We start from the raw sequence: 15,460 nt of genomic DNA, 5'->3' as shown, positions 1-15,460 counted from the left end.
GAACTCAAGAGCAATATTCTTAATTTTGATATTGATTATACACAACAGTGTTTCTTAAGAATTTTTAATCAATTTCTGTGTATTCATTTTTGCAACATTTCAACATTCAATCAATGTGATCAATGTGTGACTGAAACCTTATTTGGGGTAATCTTTTTAGTAGACATTAGCAGCATGTTTTAGGTGATCAATATCCTGTTTTTTTGATACCTTAGTTTGTATAATATAAATAAAGCAATGTACTGTAAAATAGCAGTTATGGTCTCATTGTTCAGTCGTGTTTGGAGTCTGTTGTCAAATTTTTGGCTCTGAGCATAGCAGTCCAAGTCTTAGTTTTTCACTGTTGTCTGGAAACTAATTTGAAGAATGAGGGGATTAAGTGCAGGTTGGAATTTGAGGAGATTCCAGTTCATGTTCATCTGCCTCTTCGATTACACTCACTCCTGCGCTACACATGACATCATGGAAAACTTTGCAGTCTACGAGTGCAGAGAGAAATGCTGTGTTGCTTACACTATTCTGAGACTCCACTGGGGATGCATCTGTCTAAAAATAAAGCTTGAACTCATGTGGTTCCTCAGATTGTGTCACCATTGTTTGTGGTGTCCCGGGTTACGTTACCGACAGGTTAATTAGGGCTGTGAATCCTCCCTCAGATATTTGAGCACATATTACTCATCAGTTTGGTCCAGTTTTATGCTGAAGCACATTTGTTTTATTTGGCACCTATTTACCTGCTGCATTTACTACATCGAGCAACTTTCTTATGTTTAGAGCACACTATGCGTTTGAGCCACCAGAGGTAAAATCGAATTCCGAGACAGAAGACCTGAGAATCAACTGCGGTTAATAATCCATCTAAAGCTTGGATATCAAAAAACATAGCAAACATATACATCTTTAATTCTTTTTTAAATGGTGGGGGTGAGAAATACTGCTAAAATAAAGTACACAGAACTGATGGAAAAACAATTTAACATTCTAAAGTATTTTCGTAGACAGAACATCTGTAACGGGATGCAAATTGTGGAGGAACCAGATTTTCTTCTATGTGCAAGATTTGCTGCATTTGCCAAATTGGTTGAACAATCTGTGACATGATTGATATGTTCTTGGAGATATGATTGGCGGAGTTAGAATTTGATGGCAGAAAGTCAATCTAAACCTATGCCTCCTCAGACCACATCTCAACTGTGGTGCAAATTAGAACACTGGTCTAATGCAATTTCTGTAGATTTGATGGGTATGCTGGGAGACTGATACTGAGCTCTGTAGACATAATTAGGTCACGGCCTGTTATCACCAGCTGTATTTAATAAGGGTACCTACTCTCATTGTATGTTGCCGCACAATGACCAAAGCAATGACAATTCTACATTCACGCACAGATAATGATTGGCTGGACTTTGGTCATCTATGTAGTTACCATCACTAGTCTAATCTCTCTATGGTACAGAGTTTACAGCACAGGATTTATACAATGCATGAAAATAAAGCCCCAAATTCCCTATAGCTATTTTTACAGCCAAGGATTGAGTGAGATGAATGAAAAAAATTAGGACAAATTAAACAACCCCTGGACATTGATATATGCGGTTCAGGGCTCACAAAGATTGTGACTGTGGGCACCAGGATGGACAACACAAGTCTGTAGGCCCATCCATTTTCTACTGCTTATCCGAGATCGGGTCACAGGGCCAGTAGCTTTAGCAGGGACGGCTAGACTTCCCTCTCCCCAACCACTTCATTCAGCACTTTCAGGGGGATCCCGAGGGATTCCCAGACCATCTGAGAAACATAGTCTCTCTAGCATCTCCTGGGTCGTCCCCGGAGTCTCCTCCTGGTGGGACATACCCAGAACACCTCACCAGGGAGGCATTGAATCAGATGCCCAGCCACCTCCTCTGACTCCTCTCAATACCCAGAACATCTCACCAGGGAGACATCCAGGAGGCATTGAATCAAATGCTCGAGCCAACTCCTGTGGCACCTTTCAATGTGGAGAAGCAGCAGCTCTACTCTGAGCTCTTCTTGGATGACCAAGCTTCTCACCCATTCTCTAAGGGAGAGCCCAGACACGCTGCAGAGCAAACTAACCTCGGGCACTTGGATGACAGAAAGTTCTTTCACTGAGGGTAGGCACATAGATTGACCAGTAAATTGAGAGCTTTGCCTTTTGGCGTAGCTCTTTCTTCACCACAACGGACTGATACAAAGTCGGCATCACTCCAGACGCTGCAACAATCCGCCTGTCGATCTCTTGTTCCATTCTCTCTCACTTGTCAACAAGACCTCAAAATACACCTGGGGCAGGATCTCATCCCCAACCTGAAAAGGGCACGGAACTCTTTTCCAAATGAGGACCATGGCTTATTCTCATCCTAGCTGCTTCACACTATGATGTGAACCGCTCCAGTGAGGGTTGGAGATCACGGCTTGACAAAGCCAGCAGAACCACATCATCTACAAAAGTAGGGATTCAACAATGAGTCCACCATATCGGACCCCTTCTACACCTCAGTTGCACCTAGAAATTCTGTCCATAAAAGTCATGAACAGAATTGGTGACAAAGGGCAGCCCTCAACAGAAACAACCCCAGCTCACTGCCAGAAATGGAGACCAAACTCTGACACTGGTCGCACAGGGACCAAACACCCCATATCAAGGGGTTCGGTATCCCATACTTCCGAAGCACAGCCTGCAAGACTCCTCAAGGGAAAACGTTGGAATGCCTTTGTCAAGTTCACAAAACGCATGTAGACTGGTTGGGCGAACTCACATTAACCCTAGTTAATTAACCCTAGGAGAGCTAGTCCACTTTTCCAAGGCCAGGACAAAAACCACGCTGCTCCTCCTGTGTCTGAGATTTGACCTCCCGATGGACCCTCCTCTCAAACACTCCTGAACAGATGTAACCAGGAAGGCTGAGGAGTGCAATCCCTCTCTAGTTGGAACACACCAACCAGTCAGCCTTCTTAAAAAGGGGGACCAACCCTACGTTGCGAATCCAGATGTCCACGTACTGTTGTAACCAGGACAGCCACACATTATCCAGACTCTTTAGGAACTACGGGCGAATCTCATACACCCCTTGGGTCTTGGAGTTCAGCTCCTGATTTGGTCCCTAAAATGTCAGAATACAGGCCAAAATGTTGATCATTGTTTTTCAAAGTACAGTATGTTTATAAAAGTCTTATTTTGATTAAAAATAATGATGTTTGGTTTCCTGGAGGACTATAGAAATTATTAGAATATTTACTGTTGAGAGGCTGAAATTCTGAGAACCTGGACTAATTTAAGGGAACATAATCTTCAATGGATTATCAAAATAGTTGTTGATTAAATTGAATAACTATTTGTTATAAATTAATTGATTAATTACAGTACTGCACCTCTAGTGAACACCAGTGTTGCATATTCATAGTTGTATGTTTCCTACCTTGTTAAGGAATTGTTAATCATCAATTATGAGAAATCTTTAACATAATTATTATCTTCACAGGACGGCTATTGCTCAAGTAGATAGGGTCGCCGGTTCGTATCTCATGTTTGACTGTTTGCATATCAAAGTGTCTTTGGACAAGCCACTGAACCATAATTTTCTGCCACTGGGCCTGGAATTGCCTTGCATGGCAGCAGATCCCCATTGTTGTATGAATATGTGTGTTAACAGGTGAATTTGAGGCTTTGTAAAGTGTAGATAATGTGCAGTCTATTTACCATTTACATAAATTAATATTTTTAATTAGTAATAGAGTAATGCAGCCCTATGGGGGAACAAACCAGTGCAATCTGTAGGCCGGTCCCAAGCCTGGATAAATGCAGAGGGTTGCGTCAGGAAGGGCATCCGGCGTAAAAACTGTGCCAAACAAATATGAGTGTTCATCTAAAGAATCCCATACCGAATCGGTCGTGGCCCGGGTTAACAACGCCCGCCCCCAGCACTGCTAACCTGCAGGGCGTCGGTGGAAATTCAGCTACTGTGGGTCGAAGACAAAGAAGAGGAGGAAACCGGATCCAGCGTCAGAAGAAAAAGAGGAATGCACAGAGCCTACAACTGAGTGTAGGGACTTTGAATGTTGGGACTATGACAGGAAAAGCACAGGAGTTGGTTGACATGATGATTAGGAGAAAGGTTGATATTCTGTGCATCCAAGAGAGCAGGTGGAAAGGTAGTAAGGCTAGAAGTTTGGGAGCAGGGTTTAAATTATTCTACCACGGAGTAGATGGGAAGAGAAATGGAGTAGGGGTTATTTTAAAGGAAGAGCTGGCTAAGAATGTCTTGGATGTGAAAAGAGTATCAGATCGAGTGATGAGACTAAAATTTGAAATTGAGGGTGTTATGTATAATGTGGTTAGCGGCTATACACCACAGGTAGGATGTGACCTAGAGTTGAAAGAGAAATTCTGGAAGGAACTAGATGAAGTAGTTCTGAGCATCCCAGACAGCGAGAGAGTTGTGATTGGTGCAGATTGTAATGGATATATTGGTAAAGGAAACAGGGGCGATGAAGAAGTGATGGGTAAGTACGGCATCCAGGAAAGGAACTTTGAAGGGCAGATGGTGGTGGACTTTGCAAAAAGGATGGAGATGGCTGTAGTGAACACTTATTTCCAGAAGAGGGAGGAACATATAGTGACCTACAAGAGCGGAGGTAGAACCACGCAGGTAGTTTATATTTTGTGGAGACGATGTAATCTGAAGGAGGTTACTGACTGTAAAGTAGTGGTAGGGGAGAGTGTCGCTCAACAGCATAGGGTGGTAGTATGTAGGATGATTCTGGTGGTGGGTAGGAAGATTAAGAAGACAAAGGTAGAGCAGAGAACCATGTGGTGGAAGCTGAAAAAGGAAGAATGTTGTGCGGCCTTCCGGAAAGAGGTGAGACAGGCTCTCGATGGACAACCGAAGCTCCCGGAAGACTGGACGACGACAGCCAAGGTGATCAGAGAGACAGGCAGGAGAGTACTTGGTGTGTCATCTGGTAGGAAGGGGAGAAGGAGACTTGGTGGTGGAACCCCAAAATACAGGGAGTCATACAAGGAAGAAGGTCAGAAGGAGCTACATTGTGTCTTTGTGGATCTAGAGAAAGCCTATGACAGAGTACCAAGAGAGGAACTGTGGTACTGCATGCGTAAGTCTGGTGTGGCAGAGAAGTATGTTAAAATAGTACAGGACATGTATGATGGCAGCAGAACAATGGTGATGTGTGCCTTAGGTGTGACAGAGGAATTTAAGGTGGAGGTGGGACTGCATCAGGGATCAGCTCTGAGCCCCTTCCTGTTTGCAGTGGTAATGGATAGGCTGACAGATGAGGTTAGACTGGAATCCCCTTGGACCATGATGTTCGCAGATGATGTTGTCATATGCAGTGAAAGCAGGGAGCATGCAGAGGAACAATTGGAAAGATGGAGACAGGCACTGGAAAGGACAGGAATGAAGATTAGCCGAAGTAAAACAGAATATATGTGCGTGAATGAGAAAAGTAGAGGGGGAAGAGTGAGGCTACAGGGAGAAGAGATAGCGAGGGTGGACGACTTCAAATACTTGGGGACAACAATACAGAGCAATGGAGAGGGTGGTCAGGAAGTGAAGAGACGGGTCCAAGCAGGTTGGAACAGCTGGCGAAAGGTGTCTGGTGTATTATGTGACAGAAGAGTGTCTGCTTGGATGAAGGGCAAAGTTTACAAAACAGTGGTGAGGCCGGCCATGATGTACGGATTAGAGACGGTGGCACTGAAGAAACAACAGGAAGCTGAACTGGAGGTGGCAGAAATGAAGATGTTGAGGTTCTCGCTCGGAGTGACCAGGTTGGATAGGATTAGAAATGGGCTCATTAGAGGGACAGCCAAAGCTGGATGTTTTGGAGACAAGATTCGAGAGAGCAGACTTCGATGGTTTGGACATGTTCAGAGGCGAGAGAGTGAGTATATTGGTAGAAGGATGCTGAGGATGGAGCTCCCAGGCAAAAGAGCGAGAGGAAGACCAAAGAGAAGGTTTATGGATGTGGTGAGGGAAGACATGAGGGCAGTTGGGGTTAGAGAGGAAGATGCAGGAGATAGGCTAAGATGGCAAAAGATGACACGCTGTGGCGACCCCTAACGGGACAAGCCGAAAGGAAAAGAAGAAGAATTAGTAATAGAGTAATAAGAAAGTAGCAAAGAAGGTTGGTGACTCCTTTATACTACAGTGAAGAAAATGAGTATTTGAAAGCCCTGCTATATTGCAAGTTCTCCCACTTAGAAATCATGGAGGGGTCTGAAATTTCCATCATATGTGCATGTCCACTGTAAGAGAGATAATCTAAAAAGAAAAATCCAGAAATCACAATGTATGATTTTTTTTGCGATTTATTTGTGTGATACAGCTGCAAATAAGTATTTGAACACCTGTCTATCAGTTAGAATTCTGACCCTCAAAGACCTGTTAGTCCGCCTTTAAAAAGTCCACCTCCACTCCATGTATTATCCTGAATCAATTGCAGCTGTGTGAGGTCGTTAGCTGCATAAAGACACCTGTCCACCCTATAAAATCAGTAAGACTCAAATTTGTAACACGGGCAAGACCGAAGAGCTGTTCAAAGGCACCAGAGACAAAATTGTACAACTCCACATGGAGAAATTGCCAAGCAGCTTGGTGAAAAAATGTCCACTGAGGAAGCAATCATAAGAAAATGGAAGAAGCTAAACATGACGGTCACTCTCCATCGGAGTCAAGCCCCATGCAAGATATTACCTCGTGGGGTCTCAATGATCCTTAGAAAGGTGAAGAATCAGCCCAGGACTACACCACAGGACTTGGTCAATGACCTGAAAAGAGCTCGGACCACCGTTTCCAAGGTGATATATTATACACTAAAATATCATGGTTTGAAATCATACATGGCACGGAAGGTTCCCCTGCTTAAATCAGCACAAGTCAAGGCCCATCTTAAGTTTGCCAAAAACCATTTCTCAACAAAACAAAGGAGTCATGGGAGAAGGTTTTGTGGTCAGAAAAGACCAAAATGGAACATTTTGGTCATACTTCCACACACGGTGTTTGGAGGAAGACGAATGATTAGTTCCATCCCAAGAACACCACTCCAACTGTGAAGACTGGAGGTGGTAGCTTTGGGGGTGTTTTTCTGCACATGGGACAGTACGATTGCACTGTATTAAGGAAAGGAAGTCCGCGATTTTTTCCGCGAGATTTTTGGGAATAACCTCAGTCAGAGCATTGAAGATGGGTCGTGGCTGGGTCTTTCAACATGACAATGACCCGAAGCACACAGCCAGGAAAACCAAGGAGTGGCTCCGTAAGAAGCATATCAAGGTTCTGGCAAGGCCTAGCCAGTCTCCAGACCTAAACCCAATATAAAATCTTTGGAGGGAGCTAAAACTCAGTGTTTCTCAGCGACAGCCCATAAACCTGTCTGATCCAGAGAAGATCTGTGTGGAGGAGTGGGCCAAAATCCCTCTTGCAGTGTGTGTAAACCTGGTGAACAACCACAGGAAACGTTTGACCCCTGTGATTGCAAACAAAGGCTACTGTACCAAATATTAACATTGGTTATCTCAGGTGTTCAAATACTTATTTGCAGCTGTATCACACAAATAACTGGTTAAAAAGTCATTCATTGGGATTTCTGGATTTTTCTTTTTAGATTATCTCTCATATTGGACATGCACCAACAATGAAAATTCTGACCCCTCCATGATTTCTAAGTGGGAGAACTTACAATATATCCGGGTGTTCAAATACTTATTTTCAGCACTGTATATGTCCTCCCAATTCACCAATGAGGATTGTTTTGCAAAAAAATATACAGTATTACAATCCTCAACTACAAACTACATGGTTTCCAGTTTATTGTGAGCCAAACGATAAAGCTTTACATCTACTAAGAGATCTTGCAGTATAGACCCCAGAGGTATTACTTGGAATAAGGAAACTTCTGGTTTGTAGTTTGGAAAATAGAAGATTTTTTGTACCACCAGTTGCTGACACATTTGTATGTTGCCACACTAAAAGATTCAGATAAACACTTGAAGTAGCTGATTTTACAGCCGCATTTGTTTTAGATTTAAAAATAAAGCTTTTTGGCCACCGTTGATGGTGGCTGCTTCTTGAGTAGTTGGCTCTTTGCCTCTGTCAGCTGTGTAGTGTTTGCATGACCCTGTGCAGCCCTCTGCAGGTGTCCGACACGCTGCCTGTCTTCTGGATGGTTGGAGTGGTCTTTGGAGCATTTAATAGCAATCAAGGCCCACACTTCAGTGCCCTTTGGGTCATTTTTCATCTCCAGTCACCTCAGTTCCCCTTTCAAAAAGTGCGTGCACATCACAGTCAGCATGACTCAGTTGTTAGAGCTGGACAGCTGACATGAACAGAGTTTAAACTAGCATAAAAGACAACACCAAACATCCATTTGAGTGTTTGCATTTCAAAAATCCTTTGCAGCATCAGGATCTGGATTACAGCCCAAAATTCTGTTTTAGGAATACAAAAACATATTCAAGTTGACTGATGATTTGGATGACTTTTCTGAAGCGCATGTCAATTTGGTGTGTATGTGAGTATTTAGTGCCTAGAGTAAATTTCCCTCAGTATACATCCCTCCATCAGCCATCATTATGTTCTTTAATGCACATGATACAAAAGCAGACCGTCCTGTGAATAAATAGTAAAAACACAGTGGATTCAGTAGCTTAGAAAGGCTCAAAGTGTTTATATAAGTGAGCCGCCGGAATGACTCCGAGACATGTTTTTTGTGCAGGCCGCCTTTGCGGTATTTGCTCCACTTCTCCAGGGCCTGCAACTTTGGGCACCAAAAACATACAACTTTATTTTTCTTTAATAAGATTTGTATGGAGAATAAAATAGGACAATCCAACCCATATATGTGTACAGTATTTAAGGCCTTTCAATAAAAATGGAGAACAAAGTGTTGCAGTATAACAGGACTGCAATATAATAATTTGCAATTCTTATTAAATAATCACAAAATAATGACTATTAGAAGTGCAAAATTTATTCCCCGTCTAAGTAAATATAACCCACCGCTAAATATATATTAATATAAAAATATGCCCACTGCTGTGAAAAATGTTAAAACGAGGTGCAAAATAAAACCCATGATTATATCCAAGCATATGAGGAAAAAAGTGTGACCACACCAATTTTGGTTTATAATACTTATTTTCCATGTGATGAAAACAAAATTGCAGTCTGGCCTACAACTCCCAATTCTAACACCAATAGACCCAGTCAAAACACAGAATATAGTTATTTCTGGAAACATAATAGAAATAGCAAGTTGGGAAAAATATCTGGTACATGTGTGTAATGACAGAGTGGAGTTACTAATGAGGATCACGCTGATATTTATAGTTAAGCAAATAAACATAGTAACCAAAAAAAAAAAAAAATTGGCCAACACACAAGGAAAAAAAAATCTTGTTTCCCACAGGATTTGAACCAACTAGTTGACACATCGACTTTACCAGACCACAATGACGGCTAGAGCTCGAGATTAACCAATTACTAATGATGTGTTTTGGCAACAACACAGATGCCTTGCTAAATTCAGAAGTTCATGTGTTCTCGCAGCAATCTATCAGCAGTGAAATGTTTGATTAAAAAAATAAACACTTTATCATAATAGACACTAATTTGTCCTAAATAAAAGCACACCTTTTCAGAAAGTGCGATGCGCTTACATCCAAAAAGGGATCTGCTAAGCTAGCTGATGAGCACCCTTAAAAGTTGATTTCAGTCCAAAGTGAATTTACTAACTGCGCGACTGTTACAGTGAAAAGACTCCTGATTGTAAAATTCAAGTAGAAATGGCTTACATTTGCAAAAGCAAGCATGCTGTAACCCAGGACACTATTATTCATAAAAACTTGTCTGTCATGTATCATAGCTCATGTAAGGACAATATAATCAAATATGACTTACAGCTAGTCCTGAAAAAAAAAATCACTCTCTAAAAGCGAAATGAATATGTTTGCAACATGTATTGTTCTATCACTGTTAAATACCTCAAAATCTGTCTACTGTGCATCTACACTGTCGCATATATGTGCCACCTACTGTACTGTAGGTTTGACTTCACAAAGATTTCAACAAATTGAAGCTGTAAATAAATATATAACAAATGTTTTAAAGCTACACTTTGTGTATGTAAATTTGAAATTGTAACATGAAAAAAAGACAGCATCACAACTAAAACACTGCATAAACATTTCAGTAAGTAAAAAAAGACTCACATTTCTAGCAAGCCTATAATCAGCAACCACTGATGATGCCCATTTTGTATTTAGCATCAGAACAAATTGGTCACAAAGGACATGTTGATTCTAAGTCTGATCTTGTAAGTTTCAAGAGAGACTCCTACATTTTACAGTATAGCCTCTTAAAACATGTATGATCACAGAGAAACTCACAATATTACATTAATACCAGTAGTCGTACAATAACAGCAATAGTATAGGACTCCCACAACTGTCCATTATTAGAGGATATAATCGAAAATCATAATAATTGATGCCTTCAACACTTGTCTTGGGTTCCAGCCTGAAGGCCAGCAATATCTACAGGACATCTGTTGAAAACAATATATTTGCCATTAGTTTCTGTAAAAACTCCAGAGGACGCACTGAATGTTTTCTGGAATTATCTTGCCTATTCTAGTAAGAAAATTCTGAATCCACTCAGTCCATATCTTGACACACAGATTACACGGAGTGCAGTTGAAGCAATAAAAAGGGTTTGCACATCATACAGCATAATAAACATCGCTTGAGTTTAACAGTAACATGCATTTACCTCAGAAAAGAGACAACAGTAAACAGTAAATCAAAGTCTGTTAAAGGCCGGAGGAGACCGAGACTCCTCCATGCAACATCAGGAGTAAAACGCTTTAATGAAATCTTAACTGATGGGACTTGCTTAAAAGCCCACCCAGACACAGATAGGACCCTCTCTGACAATTTATACCACGTTGACAACCCTCTCCTGGAATAGGTGAAGATACTCCAATGGAAACAAAGCAGAGCAAAAATTATGCTCATGTATGTTATTAGAATTCACTGCCCTTATACAATGGTTGAATTGCAATGTGCTGGACTTAGTCTGGTTGTTTACAACACCACGAGGGCAGAATGTGCATTAAAAAAAATAGGAAAGGCAAACAAGGTTGTCTTCAAAAGAGCCAGGTTATAGTTTGATGCTATCTGAGGCCTCACCAGAGGGAATGATGCACTGTATCTGTGTCAACATAGAAAAAGCCAAGACACATGGCACTTGGAGTCACATCAAGATGAACAGATAGCAGGTCCCATTTAGCAGTTGTCCTCTTATCAATTCCCTCTTCCTCAGTGAGATGCAAGGATACTATCGCCTCTTCTCTCTAATGACTCACAGATTAAGGAGTGAATAGGCATTAAGAGAAGCAACTTGAAGCATGGTGTTTATGACTTCAACATATCTTCAACATAGGGGATGTTAATCTTTATGGCCAAATGCACAAGATACTGGTCAACAAAAGTATTGTATGATGTCACATGAATTGCTGCATTGAAGGTTGTTTTTGTAAGTCATTGGGAATGAAATGTAACTATGTGACATTCAGTTTTGTACTTAAAAACCTTGGTTTACGAGGGTCATCTGACATTTCAAGGTTACGAACAGCATGCGAGAATCTAATTTGCACAGTTTTGTGATACAATATTGTCCAATGGCACAGGGAGGCAGGCTCAGTCACCGTATTTTTTTATTGTTACATTTACAACGTAGATTTCTTTTAATGTTATCTGCAGTGTTACCTCTACTTAGGAACATCTCGAAAAATAAAAAATTCAGGTGAGAAAATGCCTTCACGAAAAAAATATTGTCTCTAGTTATGAAGGACAATTCAGGATACAAAAGAAAAAAAATGGGCACTGCGATTCACAGCCCCCAAATTCCACCAAACGTAAACATCCTGCCCCTCCTCCAGCTGTCACCGTATTGTTTGTGTGTCCCGATTATCCTAGTTGTCTGGGACTTCATGCCCCTGGGAGGGTCACCCATGGCAAAAATGTCCTAGGTGAAGGACCAGACAAAGTACAACTCCAAAACCCCTACAAAAACAAAAACTGAATCTGGGTTTCCCTTGCCCAGATGTGGGTCACCGGGGCCCCCTTCTGGAGCCAGGCCTGGAGATGGGGTTCAAAGGCGAGTGCCTGGTGGTCGGGCCTGCACCCATGGGGCTCAGCCAGGTGTAGCCCAAAAGGGTAACATGGGTCCCCCTTCCCATGGACTCACCATCTGTGAGAGGGGCCATATGGGTCAGGTGCAATGTGAGTTGGGCGGTGGCCAAAAGCAGGGACTTTGGCGAGCGGATCCCCAGCAACAGAAGCTGGGTCTATTGACATGGAACGTCACCTTTCTGGTAGGGTCGGAGTTGGGCTCGCCTTCATACCCAGTTTCGGCTCTGGTACCAGTCCTTTTGAGGGGGGTTGGACTCACTTCTGCTCTGGAGTTGACCACAGTAAGAAGCGCTGACTAGGTGTGGCTATACTTGCTGTTCTGGTTGACATGCCTCTGCAACATCGCATGGACATTGGGGACAGTGCCTCTGGATTAGCAGATTAGTATTTATTATTATTACGTGGCGGTACCCCTTTTTAAGAAGTGTGACCGAGGGTGTGTTCCAACCATAGGGGGATCACACTCCTCAGCCTTCCCGGTGAGGTCTAGTCAGGGGTACTGGAGAGGAGGGTCCGTTGGGAAGTCAAATCTCGGAATTAGGGGTAGCAATGGGGTTTTCGTTCTGGCCATGGAACAGTGGCCCAGCTCTACACTCCTCAAGGGTGCATGGGAGTTCACCCAACCAGTTTACATGCGTTTCGTGGACTTGGAGAAAGCGTTCAACCGTGCCCCTCGGGGAGTCCTGTGGGGGGTTCTTTGGGAGTATGGGGTACTGAATCCTCTGATACGAGCTGTTTGGTCCCTATACGACCTTTGTTAGAGTTTGGGCCACATTGCCAGCAATATGTCAGCTCATTTCCGGTGAGAGTAGGACTCCGCCAAGGCTGGCATTTGTCACCGATTTTGTTCATAACTTTTATGGACAGAATCCCTAGCCGCAGCCAAGGCGTAGAGTGTGTCCAGTCTGGTGGCCCAAGTGTCGCATTTCTGCACTTTGCAGATGATGTAGTTGTGTTGGCTTCATCAAGTCGTGATCTCCAACTCTCACTGAAGCAGTGCGCGCCGAGTGTGAAGCGGCTGGGATGAGAATCAGCACCTCCAAATCTGAGACCATGGTCCTCAGTCGTAAAAGGGTGGCGTGCTGTCTCCAGGTCGGGGATGAGATCCTGCCCCAAGTGGAAGAGTTCAAGTATCTTGGGGTCAAGTTCACGAGTGAGGGTAGAATGGAGCGGGAGATCAAAAGATGGATCGGTGCAGTGTCTGCAGTGACTTTGTATTGGTCCGTTGTGGTAAAGGGGAAGCTAAGTCGAAAGCTGAAGCTCTCAATTTACCAGTCGATCTACGTTCCTACCCTCACCTATTGGCACGAGCTGTGAGTCATGTCCGAAAGAACAAGATCCCGGATACAAAATGAGGGTGTCCGGGCTCTCCCTTAGAGATAGGGTGAGAGGCTCAGTCATCCGGGAGGGGCTTAGTGTCGAGCCGCTGCTCCTCCACATTGAGAAGAGTCAGGTGAGGTGGCTGGGGATCTGATTCAGATGCCTCCCTGGTGAGATGTTCTGGGCATGTCTCACTGGAAAGAGACCCCGGGACGACCCAGGACACACTGGAGGGAGTGCGTCTCTCGGCTGGCTTGGGAATGCCTCAGGATCCCTCCAGAAGAGCTGGAAGAAGTGGGTGGGGAAAGGGAAGTCTTGGTATCCTAGCTGAAGCTACTTACTATGTGACGTAGAAAATTGGTAGAGAATGGATGGATAAATGGTAAACATCCTGTATCTTTGTTTGAAAGAGGTGCGATAGATAGATTGCCAGAAATTTTTTTGTGAGTTTTTCATTTCTTTTTACTCCAAGTTTATTCATTTTTCTTCACCATGGGCCACTAGAAATTTTAGTGGAATTATCCTAGAGAGAGAGAGAGAGAGAGAGAGAGAGAGAGAGAGAGAGAGAGACAGAGAGAGAGAGAGAGAGAGAGAAAGAGAGAGAGAGAGAGAGAACAGAAGAGCAGCTTCATTTACTATTCATACAGTTAAACTATCGATCCATGATCTGAGCCAGTTATCCTTACGACGGTCACGGAAGTGCTGAAGCCTATCCCGGTTATCATCAGGTAGGAGGCAGGGTACACCCTGAACTGGTTGCCAGTCAATCCCAGTAAATGTGAAATAAGAAATAAAATCACTTCTGTATTCCTCAGTTCCAGAAAGTTCTCTGTTGAGGCCCGAAATCAGGTTATTCAAATTTCTCAAGCTTATCTACATCACTAGCAAAGATCTTCATCTTCCTTTTCCACTCCCAAGCCAACGCTGTGAACATAAACGTACTGTAATGTACTCTCAAAAGGGGTTCTTTTATATGTAGGCAACCAATCAGAGGAAAGGGTGAAAGGGAAAGGAAAGGAAAGAAAAGGGTTCGCCAAATATGTACAAAGTGGATATAAAATGGTGTCAAACAGAAACAGCTGTCAGAGGGGCCTTTTCTGGACACTTATATGACAAAACCAATGTGTTCTTTGAGCTGAAACCTGCATGTTAATATTAAGTCCATGTTAGAATGCAGCCTTATGGTCAATGCAAACTGTGGGCCATTCCCAATCCGAGGGTTGCATCGAGAGGGAGGGGCATAGGGCTTGAAACCGAATAAATATGAGCCTTCTTCCAAAGAATTCCATATCTGATCAGTCGGGGCCCGGGTTATCAATGTCCCCCATGGACATTGTTAACTTGGAGGGCATCGGTTGAGATTCAGCTACTGTGGGTCAAAGACAAAGTAGAGGTGGAAAGCAGGTTCTTCAGCAGAAAGAGAAGAGAAAATCACAGAGCCTAGAACTGAATGTTGTGACTTTGAATGTTGGAACTATGATGGGAAAAGCTTGGGAGTTGGTTGACATGATGATTAGGAGAAAGGTTCATATATTGTGTGCATACGAGAGCAGGTGGAAAGGCAGCAAGGGTATACATTTAGGCACAGTGTTGAAATTGTTTTACAGTGGTGTAGATAGGAAGAGAAATGGAGCAGGTGTTACAAAAGAAGAGTTAGCTCAGAATGTCTTGGAGGTGAAAAGAGTGTCTGATTGAGAAATGAGTCTGAAACCTGAAATTAAAAGTAGTACGGTGTGCAGCTGGTTAGAGCATCTGCCTCACAGTTCTGGGGACCGGGGTGGAATGTGGTTTGTGTGTCAGATTAGCATAGTTGACAAATGAGCTCCAAAAATAGCGTGACACCATAGCAGCAGGTGAATAATCCTTAGTTTCACCTGTAACCATACCATAATATGAACATACCAATAA

General features: G+C 42.9%; 1 protein-coding gene across 13 annotated transcripts in view; it reads right to left on the bottom strand.

Annotated features, from left to right (window-relative positions):
• myocd (myocardin) overlaps positions 1–15,460 on the bottom strand; it is a 140,699-nt gene that overhangs the window by 62,640 nt on the left and 62,599 nt on the right. Inside the window, exon 6 of one of the 13 annotated variants that reach the window (XR_009793605.1) lies at positions 10,367–10,584. The exons of the other annotated variants lie outside the window; for them this stretch is intronic. The gene's annotated coding sequence lies outside the window, so the exon portion shown is untranslated. Of the gene's footprint in view, positions 1–10,366; positions 10,585–15,460 lie in introns of those variants that run through there. 13 annotated transcript variants of the gene reach the window in all.

Source organism: Syngnathoides biaculeatus, chromosome 22, assembly GCF_019802595.1.
Source record: "Syngnathoides biaculeatus isolate LvHL_M chromosome 22, ASM1980259v1, whole genome shotgun sequence".
Lineage (NCBI taxonomy): Eukaryota > Metazoa > Chordata > Actinopteri > Syngnathiformes > Syngnathidae > Syngnathoides > Syngnathoides biaculeatus.
The sequence above is the reverse complement of the archived record's forward strand: the minus strand, read 5'-3'. Positions and strand labels throughout refer to the sequence as shown.